At 35.5% G+C, this 9,674-nt stretch overlaps 1 protein-coding gene and 1 pseudogene across 4 annotated transcripts in view; both read right to left on the minus strand.

Annotated features, from left to right (window-relative positions):
• The window catches only part of LOC104864138, a 9,423-nt pseudogene extending 930 nt beyond the window's left edge, over positions 1–8,493 (minus strand).
• Positions 1–9,674, minus strand: part of Arl15 (ADP ribosylation factor like GTPase 15) — a 410,147-nt gene that overhangs the window by 248,341 nt on the left and 152,132 nt on the right. The gene's annotated exons all lie outside the window — the stretch shown is intronic.

Here is a 9,674-nt window from a genome sequence, read left to right on the forward strand (position 1 = left end):
CTACATCTCTGTTTTTGCTACTGGAGATTGAAACCAAGGTTTTTTTGTGTTTTTTTGTTTTTGTTTTTTTTTGTTTGAGACAGGGTCTCAACTATAGTTGAGATTGACCTGGAACTCACTATGTAGCCCAGGCTGGTCTCCAACTCATAGTGATCCTCCTGCCTCAGGCCCACAAGTGCTGGGATTACAGGTGTGTGCCACCACACCTGGCTACTTTTTTTTTTTTTTTTAATGCAGGGTTTTATTAGGTTGCTCAGACTGGGTTCAAACTTGTGGTCCTCCTGCTTCAATCTCCCAGAGTGCTCCAATTAATAGCTGTGCTCACCACACCCTACACATTTTTTATTCAAAGCTATAGATTTTACCTTAGCCTATTTAAAATAGCTTTTCACTGAAAAGCAATGCAAGAAAAGCACAAAAACTCTGCCACAAAATATACCTTTAATGATTTTAACCTGAGATAATTAAAGGCCTATCTTTTCAATTTAAGGATATAGAATGTTCTCAGGAGTTTTGCTGTGGTATAAATGACCTATACTAAACTACACATATTTAATGCAATTCGACAAGTTTTCACATATGTATATATAAGTGTTCCTCAGACAAGCACCGAAGCATCACTAAATATTAGTCTGCATCTAGAATTATGTATTAGTATACAAATTCACACAGTTAAAGAACATACTTTTATGTTGTATGTTTTCTTTCAATTGGCATGATTATTTTGAGATTTGTGTTGTATATATAGTTTGTGTTTAGCACTGGACAGCATCCCATTATGTACGTACTACAAGTTTTCTATTTAACAATTGATGACATCTTAAAAGTTTCCAGTTCCGCAGTAGTACAAAGAAAGTTCTAGGAACATTTTCTATAAGATTTTATATAGAAGTTTATATTTCTCCTATAAGTGGAATGGCTTTAAGATTAGTGTGGACCAGGGATTTAGCTCAGTGGTTCTGCACCTACCTCGCAAGTGCGAGGTCTTGAGTTCAATTCCTGGTACAAACAAACAAAAAAGATTAGATTAGTGATTAGTGTACTTTACCTTTTTCAAAGACTGGCACTCCAAAGTAGTTGTACCATTTTACACTTCTACTAGCAATGTAGTAAAGTTCCAGTCTACCTCTTGCCAACACTGAATACGCCAGGATTTTAAATTTTAGACATCATAATAGCTTATAATTTATATCACTGTAAGCATTAATGATGAGCATCTTTGGCTGTGCCATCTTATCTTTAATGAAATGTGTTCAAATCTCCTTGTTTTCTTATTATTGACTTCTTTTCTTATTACTGAATTCTCCATGTTCTTTATACATTTTGGATACCAGTCTTTTGCAATATTAAAAAAATGTTTTCCCAGTATACAGTTAAGCTTTTCTCTTTCAAAAAAGTAGATGTCTTTTAAAAACTTGTTTTATCAGTTATTATTTTGTCAATTTGCCACTAATTAGTAACTTTACTGTTTTTGTTGTTGTTGTTGTTGTTGTTTGTACCTGGGATTAAACTCAGAACGATGCACCTGCAAGGCAGGCATGGCACCACTGAGCTAAATCCCAGGCCTAATTTTACTAGTTCTTAATCAGAAAATACATTATACTATACATGGTCTCACTTGCATAAAAGTTTTAGACATTTGAAATAACTACATATTCTACTTGAGAATAAAATACATAATTACAAATTAGATCTACTTGGATAATTTTATATTTAAATCTTTCAGACATTTTTATCTAATCTGTTGTCTTTTTAAGAAATAGGGCTACATAACTCTACTGACTCTGGACCTGTTGATTTTTTTCTTTTTTACATCACTCTTAGATTTAGCTTTCTATAGTTCAAATTATATAATTACATATTTTAAAAATTCAGGATTACTTAACTACCTTAACATATGAATATGAAATATCCTCTTATTATATTTAATAATCTTTGTCCTGCATTTTATTTCATCTGATAGTAATATTACTCTAGGTACTTGCACTCAGAGAACTCACTAAATGTGAATACTTATAATATTTGAGGCTTTTATTCCTATTATTTTTTGATAAATTTTATCCTCTCCAGTTTCTCTTTTCTTCCTTTTAGAGTTCCTATTACAGGCATGATGGAGATTCTCTATTCGCGATGCATTTCAAATTTGCTCCTGTTCTTGCAAAATATTCTTTTTGCATAGTATTCTAAGGAAATTTTCGAGCTCAATCTTTAGTTTTAATAATTTACATCTGAGGGCTGGGGATTTAGCTCAGTGGTGCCACCATCTACCTTGCAAGTAAAGGTCCTGAGTTCAATCTCTGGTACAAACAACAACAACAACAACAACAAATTACAGCTGAGTTGTGTTAATACAAATTTTCTTTTATGGTACTGGTTTTGTTCATTTTGTGTGTGTCATAATTATATCCTCATCATTTGTTTGAGAATCTGTTTGCCAACTCTGCTATAGCACCGCTATTTCCAATGATTAACAGGGACAGAAAAGTAGCTTGTCTCTTGTGTGAGGGGCTTTCTAACCCACCTGGCAGTTAGTACATTACTGAGACACTGCCCTACTTCTCTAGGTCTAGCACCCACATTCAAGAATTTAGTTTGTGGGTAAACACAGCTGGTATCCACTACTTAACACAAGGAGAAAAGAAAAATAAAGGCATAGTTCCAAATGAAGAGCTGCAATTAATAACTCTGATGAGTCTTTGATTAATAATCCTGATGAATTCCTCTTCTATTTCATGTTTCCATTTTCTGAAACACAAGCTTTGTCTTGTTTTTCTTCTTTATAGATTAAAATCTATCTTTGTTATGGATTTGTTATTGTTTGCTGGTTTGTTTTCTGATGATTTTTTCATCATATAATGGGATTTTGGCCAGGAAGGAAAGATGGACTTTTTTTTAAAATCAACTTTTCAATTTTCAATCACATAAGCTATTTCAATTTATGGACTTTTTATACTTGTATTATAAAATAACAAATCTTACATGATAAATTCTTCACATTATCTCTCACAACAATGCCATAAATATGAGTGATTTCAATAAGGCATCTTCAATATAGTCTTTTGACTACATACTGGACCTTGGGAAATTAAGAACAACAAATTTGTGATGCCCCAACTAATGCTACCCAGGTTCATTTTATTTACTTTTTGACATGTCAACAGAATCAAACCTCATGTAGTAAGTGATATATAGTTATAAAAATGATACTCTCCACAACTGTCAAGTTACCACTCCAATTATAGGAATCTAGTGAAGTTTAACTTTTTTTTAAAACACACATAATCACTCTGGCCAACAACACTCTCCCATCAATAAATCCAAATAAATGTGTACAGAGTATTGTGTGTGTGTGTTTGTACCTGCATTTGCATGTGTAGCAGGGACTGTACTGGCAGGTTTTGGTATGCAGTTGGTAGTCACTTATATGAATTCAACATCAACAAAACAACATTTTGCATCTGAAGGGCTTAGCGCTACTCTTGCCTCTAGGGCATAATTTGGCAAATCTCCCTCCCCTCCAGCTTGAAAGTGCTAATAATATTTTACACTACAATACAGTAAAAGAAGATTTTGGTGTGGTTTTTTTTTTAATTGAGTTTATTGGTACATTCTAGGTATAACAGTACAGTTACATTCATTACTGGGATATTGTACCTTTACATGACAGGTCTTGGTTTTCATTTTTTTCCCTTGTCCCTGCCCTCCCTTCACCACCTCCTCCCCTCCCCATTTACAAACACTTTAATTCCACTTTTGGTGTGGTTTTTAATGTTCTAAAACCGTTCCATCTTTACCATCCATAAACCAAACCACTGTCTCCTCTACAACTTTTGTCTCATATGTTCCTTTTCCTATTTTCCTCTTGAAGTCTCCTTTGTCCTTTCTTTATGGTCCTAATTGTACTAGATCTTGTTATAATACTTACTGTGAGGGAATTGATCATGTTAAAGTATGCTGTGACGCCGCCTCACAGGCTGCATTCTCCCGGTACATCTTGGCTCCTAAAATGACCTCATGCCCTTATCTCTGGTTTCCCTCCCCCCCAAGGCCACAGTGGTCCAGGAAAGTTGAAACCTGTGTCTGCAGGACTGGGCCCATAAAAGCAATCTGGCCTGTGATAGGTTAAAAGTAGCTCACTCCTCATAAATAAGCAATAGCCCACCCCAAAACTAATAAAAGGACCTTCCTTTCTTTGTTCTCTCTCCTTCTGCTTCTTCTTCCTCCTCCTCCTCCTCTCTCTCTCTCTCTCTCTCTCTCTCTCTCTCTCTGCCTTCCTGCCTCCTACTCGTCTCCCTACAATAAAGATCTCCTGCTGGACCTCTTGGTGCGTAAGTGGCCTAATTGGGAAGGGACACCCGAAAGGACACGCGAACCCCCTTTCACTTACCATATTAAATTACAATGTTTTTCAAGATAAATAGGACAATGATAGGAACTTTTTAAAGTTAGTATTAGTTTTTTGTTACATATATATATGTATCCTGCCTCCAATGACACATAAAAAAATAACTTTGAGATTTACACAAATGTCCACTGTTTTTAAAAATAAATGACTGAGGCAGTCAAGATGAAAGGAAAGCAAAGCAAATAGTGCCACTCTACAATCCGGAACAGTAGTTAGAGGCAGGCTCAAACAATCACAGGGGCCAAAGTGAAGTAGACATTATGAGCTTTAAGATAAAAATAAATTAGGTTACACTCAAGCAAGAGAAAAGTTATCAGTATCATTATCTGACTGAAAAGAAAGCAGCCTTGGAAAAGTTAAGTGCATTGCCCAATGTCCCATGGCTTGTTTTGTTAGAGGAAAATACTGGTCTACTGACTTCCAGTGCAGTTGCTGCAATGTCACAGTGAAATCAAATACACAATGAAAATTAGTTGCTATCATGGCAACCCCTGGGAGAAACAGAAATACATATTCCCTTGTGAAGGATAGGAAGTCAAACTGAGAACCCAATACAAATAAGTGTTCATGAAGCAAGTTTGGTAGAGCTGGAAGATAAGACATGACCTGACTGCTCCAGAGTAGGAAACAGTAGTATAGGAAAAACTTTCAGAAGGACATGAGATCCCTATTGCCAAGAACATTCTCTATGTATACACAGTCTTAGAAGAGGTTGATTGTTAAATGTTGTACTAGACTATTACTATGAAGATAACTTTTTAAAAATTTCCTAGGGCACTTCTCCAGGAGAAAACAAAAATTAAGGTCAGGCCTACATCAGCCAATAACAGACTTTTGGGTCCCTAGATTCATTTATTTGGCTCTGTTAACTGTTTGGCTCAGTTTTCCCTTACCAAGTGTAAAAAACGCTTGAACACCATCACCCTGGGATCCTGTTCAACCGATTCAGATAGCTGTGGCTTTTCAACTCACATCCAAGTGACTTGGCTTTATACCAACATCATTTCCCCTACCAGAGCCTAAGCTTAAATGAGAAAGTACACAGCTCAGAGAGCCAGGAGTTAACTTGCTGTTCCTATTCCAGAAAGTCCTGGTTCTTTTCTGAGATAAAGAAACAATAGTATATCAAGAAGTTTCACTCATTCAATATTAGATATCACACTAAATCCATGACCATAAAAGAGAATTAGTGGAAATACCAGTGTCTATTCTTAAAGCACCTCTCTTGAGGAGTTTTAGGCAATTTAACTTTTCTCTTCAGCCCAATCCCTTGTGAAATAAATAGAAGTGATTTATTAAAACTTGAATTCACAGATAACAAAACAGTAACAAAGAAGTTCAAATGCATAAAGTGCCAACATCCTAAGACTTCACTCTACTTGCTGAACCACATTTCTGACTTATAATTATACCACAGATACAGAATACACACATTTCCTTCTGTATAGCTATCCACAATTTGCTTACAAGAACAGCCCTAAGGAAATCTGTGTCACAGTCTAATGTGGATTGTCATCATTCTTTGCTTGGGAAATGGTCTCTCATTCCCTCTTCCACAGACACCTGTGACAAAAAGTAAGCTACTGTCTGCCTCCAGCACTAGATTTCCACAAACACAGACCATAATTACTTGCGCAAGTCTGCCTATACAGTGGTGTTTCTTTTTCTAATATAACACCAATTTACTGGCACTGTTTTTCTGTTGCATCCTCATAGCGTAGTATGATTCTCTGAATCAGAGATTACCTTAAACTTGTACAATATTTAGCTGTCCATTTTTTTCTCCCTAAGAGATGTAACCAGAGTTGTGGAGACGATAATGCATAATAAACACACAGATGTAAGAATGAAGAGATAAAAATGACAGGGCTAGGCTTCCCTCCACAGCAAGTTTTAATAAAAGAAAGCTTTATAGCAGCGAAAGACATCACAAGGTTTGGGTATAAAGGCAGAAAGAAAGAAAAAACAAAAAACAAAAGGCATAGCACTCCTTGGGGTGCCTGTCAAGAAGTTTGGCCTGCACATTTTCTGTAGAAACGAAGAAATGCAAATAACCTGGTCAGTTTTAAAAGCACGCAAAGACAACAGCAGGATACAAACAAACAGCACCTTTTACTATGAGGAGGCATGTTCCTCCAGGCAAACAAAAAAACAGGACAGAGTCAACATCTGTTTCATATAACAGCTTGGCTGCTCAAAGAAACAACCTTTTAAAAATGGCTTAGCTGACTGACAATTCTCAAAAATCACACTCATACTATTGCATGAGTTTAACTGGGTAAATGAGCACAACTTGTACTTTTCATACTACCTTTGCTTTCTTCTAAAAAAGAACTTGTCTTTTCTTTAAAGGAAAAAAAATTTAAGATGAAATATACATGCCTACAGAAATCATCATGAACTTTTTCCACTTGATTGACAACCTGCAGCAATGAATGCTAGTGTAAGACAGCTAATTTCTTTTCAGCTTTCCTCTGCCTTTCTTAATGACAACTGAGAAGACAAGACCACCAAAGAATATACTGGGTGGGGATGGTGACTGGGGAGAAGACAGACTACTCAGACATAACTCTTTAGAATACTAAGGGAAGAAAACAATTCACTTAGCAAACCATTCATGGTTCCAGAATTCAGTTAGGCAAATTATAGATGATGCCTGGATCTTTATCAATAAATGATGTCTTGATCTGTATCAATAAATAAAAAATATGCTAAGAAATGAAGTTTTCATCTCTGGATTCTATCAGTTCACATATAAAATTTCAAAATCAAGACAAAAACATCAATAAATACATAAAAATCTATTTGTGCATTTAAGAACTTCAAATTTTTTAAATTAAAAATTAACAGAGCTATGATGCTAGCGCTTCAATTCAGCTAAATGTTAGAGGAGTTTACTTACCTCTTTTACGTGCTTAAATTACAGAGGATAAAAACAGTTAAGAGGCAATGACAGAAGAAACTTCAACTGAAACCTGACAAGATTTCTAAAGTGGTTCCTTCTCAGTAGCTTTTCAGTTCAAACAGGTATGACACAGTGAGAAAAAGAATGCTTGTCTAAGACAAAGGGAAAGACACATTACCACAGAGGGAGGGAAATATATGATTTATGTTCGAGACCCTGGATAAAATTCTTCATCGAAAGGTATCTTTTATGGTGGAGGAAGTAATAAGAATGTAATTATAGTGAAAGCAAATCTCACATGTTAGCCACAGAACAAGCAAACTCTGAAGTGCTTGGTGTGTCTTAACTGACTTAGACCTCAAATACAATATGACATTGGAACCATTTTTACCACTTTCCACATGAGGAAATAGACACAAGGAAAATGGACTTGACTGGAATTATATAGAATAATGACTTGGAAGTAAGTTCCTAGGAAGAAGGAAAACTCTATGACATAAGCCATTTATTAATTCAGATTCGCTGCTAGGAGTCTTGCACAACATTTACAAAAACAATCCAGAACAAGATGAGAAGGGTAATCAGTAAAAATTTGCTGTGCTTGACTAGCAAGCACAAGGTCCTGAGTTTGATTCCCAGTACCGGGAAGAAGAAGAAAAAAAAAAAAAAAGCCTGAAAGAAAATATTTAAAACACCTTCAATAAAAAGCTCATGAATGAAAGAATGTGTAGGAAAAAGTAGTTCACTAAGTAGTACTATGAAATGTCTGTCATGAGGACCAGAATCAACACTCATCCTTCATGGATAGTATAAGGTAATCCCTTCAGTTATGGAAGGATTAACCCAGGAATTCCTTCTAGGATTACAGGAATTAATACATGGTTTTAATTAAGGGGAAAAAAGTATAAGAGGGCATTCCCTTGAGCCTCTTACATGCTTTATGCAGACACCGTGCTTATTCTTTACACTATAACCACCACAACTTCCTAGAACTGACTCAGGCATATAATATCCATTCAGTAAATAACTGTGGAATAAGTGAATTAGAAAAAAATAATATCAAAATGTAGTATTTGTGGGAAGTTATATTCAGAGAGTTTGGAAAGTAGAGGCAAAGCTTTAATTCAACAGGCAGTGGTGAAGAAACCAAAGGAATTAAACAAGTCTACCTTACAAGAATCATCGCTATAACTGAACAAGAGTTTGACCTAAAGGACTCTAAATAAGAGTGTGAGAAGAAAAAGATAAATAACAAAAGCATTTGCAAAAATTGGTGATTAACTACTACAAAAGATTTGGCAGAGGACAAGGTATTCATGTTTAATCAACATGGTGTTTTACCAATACAGTGTTAGTGGGGAAAAAAAATTCCAACATATGAAGACATTAAATGGCACAGATAATAATGCTAAATGTAAGATAAAATTCTCACTTGCTTCTCCAAATGAACTGAGTCAAGACATTCAAATTGTCATGTGTTTTCATGTCTGGTATCTTAACATTTGTAACAAAATTAATGGCATGTACTCTCTAAGGATGGAGTTGCAAAGATTCAGTGAGAAAGGCTAAAGAAGAGAAAGGGAAGTAAGTGAAAAACAGAAGAAAATTTAGGGATCAAATTTATGCGAAAATAAGCATAAATTACTGCAGCCTGCTGGTTATGAAAGGTGAGCTCAGGAGATCTCTGAACTGGACCATCACACCCCAGGCTGGATTATCTATGTATTATCCATTAGCTTATACTTTAGTACTTACATCTTTTCCTCTTAATCTCACTATTTTCAAAAATTTCATTAATTTTCTATATTTGCTTTCATGAGTATCTCCAACACTAAGCCATGAGTTCCTTCAAGATGAAGCATGTGTCTTAGAGCTTTGATTCTCTCCCCACGACCATGCAAGATACATTTTAATTGTGGAAAATCAATTGAGCGGATGATAGAAAAACATCACATCAAAAAAATTGATGTGAATAAAAATTATAAGAATTTGTTGGTAAAGGCGTGGAAGCACTTTCATAAAGCAAAAAGACCATAACATGTGTATAAATATATATATTTAACACACATATAATATGCATATACACTTTCATATGTTGGCGGGGTTGTGGGGAGAAAGGAACCCTCTTCCATTGTTGGTGGGAGTGCAGACTAGTGCAACCACTATGGAAATCAATATGGAGATACCTCAAAGAGCTTGGACTCTAGGTTCCATTTGACCCAGCCATCCCTCTGCTGGGTATCTTTCCAAGAGAACTAAAAGAATCATATCACAGAGAAGTATGTGCACCCATGTTTATAGCGGCACAGTTTGTAATAGCTAAATCTTGGAAACAGCCTATTTGCCCATCCGTTGGAAACTGGA

Source organism: Fukomys damarensis, unplaced genomic scaffold (assembly GCF_012274545.1).
Source record: "Fukomys damarensis isolate Sample0158 unplaced genomic scaffold, DMR_v1.0_HiC HiC_scaffold_1, whole genome shotgun sequence".
Lineage (NCBI taxonomy): Eukaryota > Metazoa > Chordata > Mammalia > Rodentia > Bathyergidae > Fukomys > Fukomys damarensis.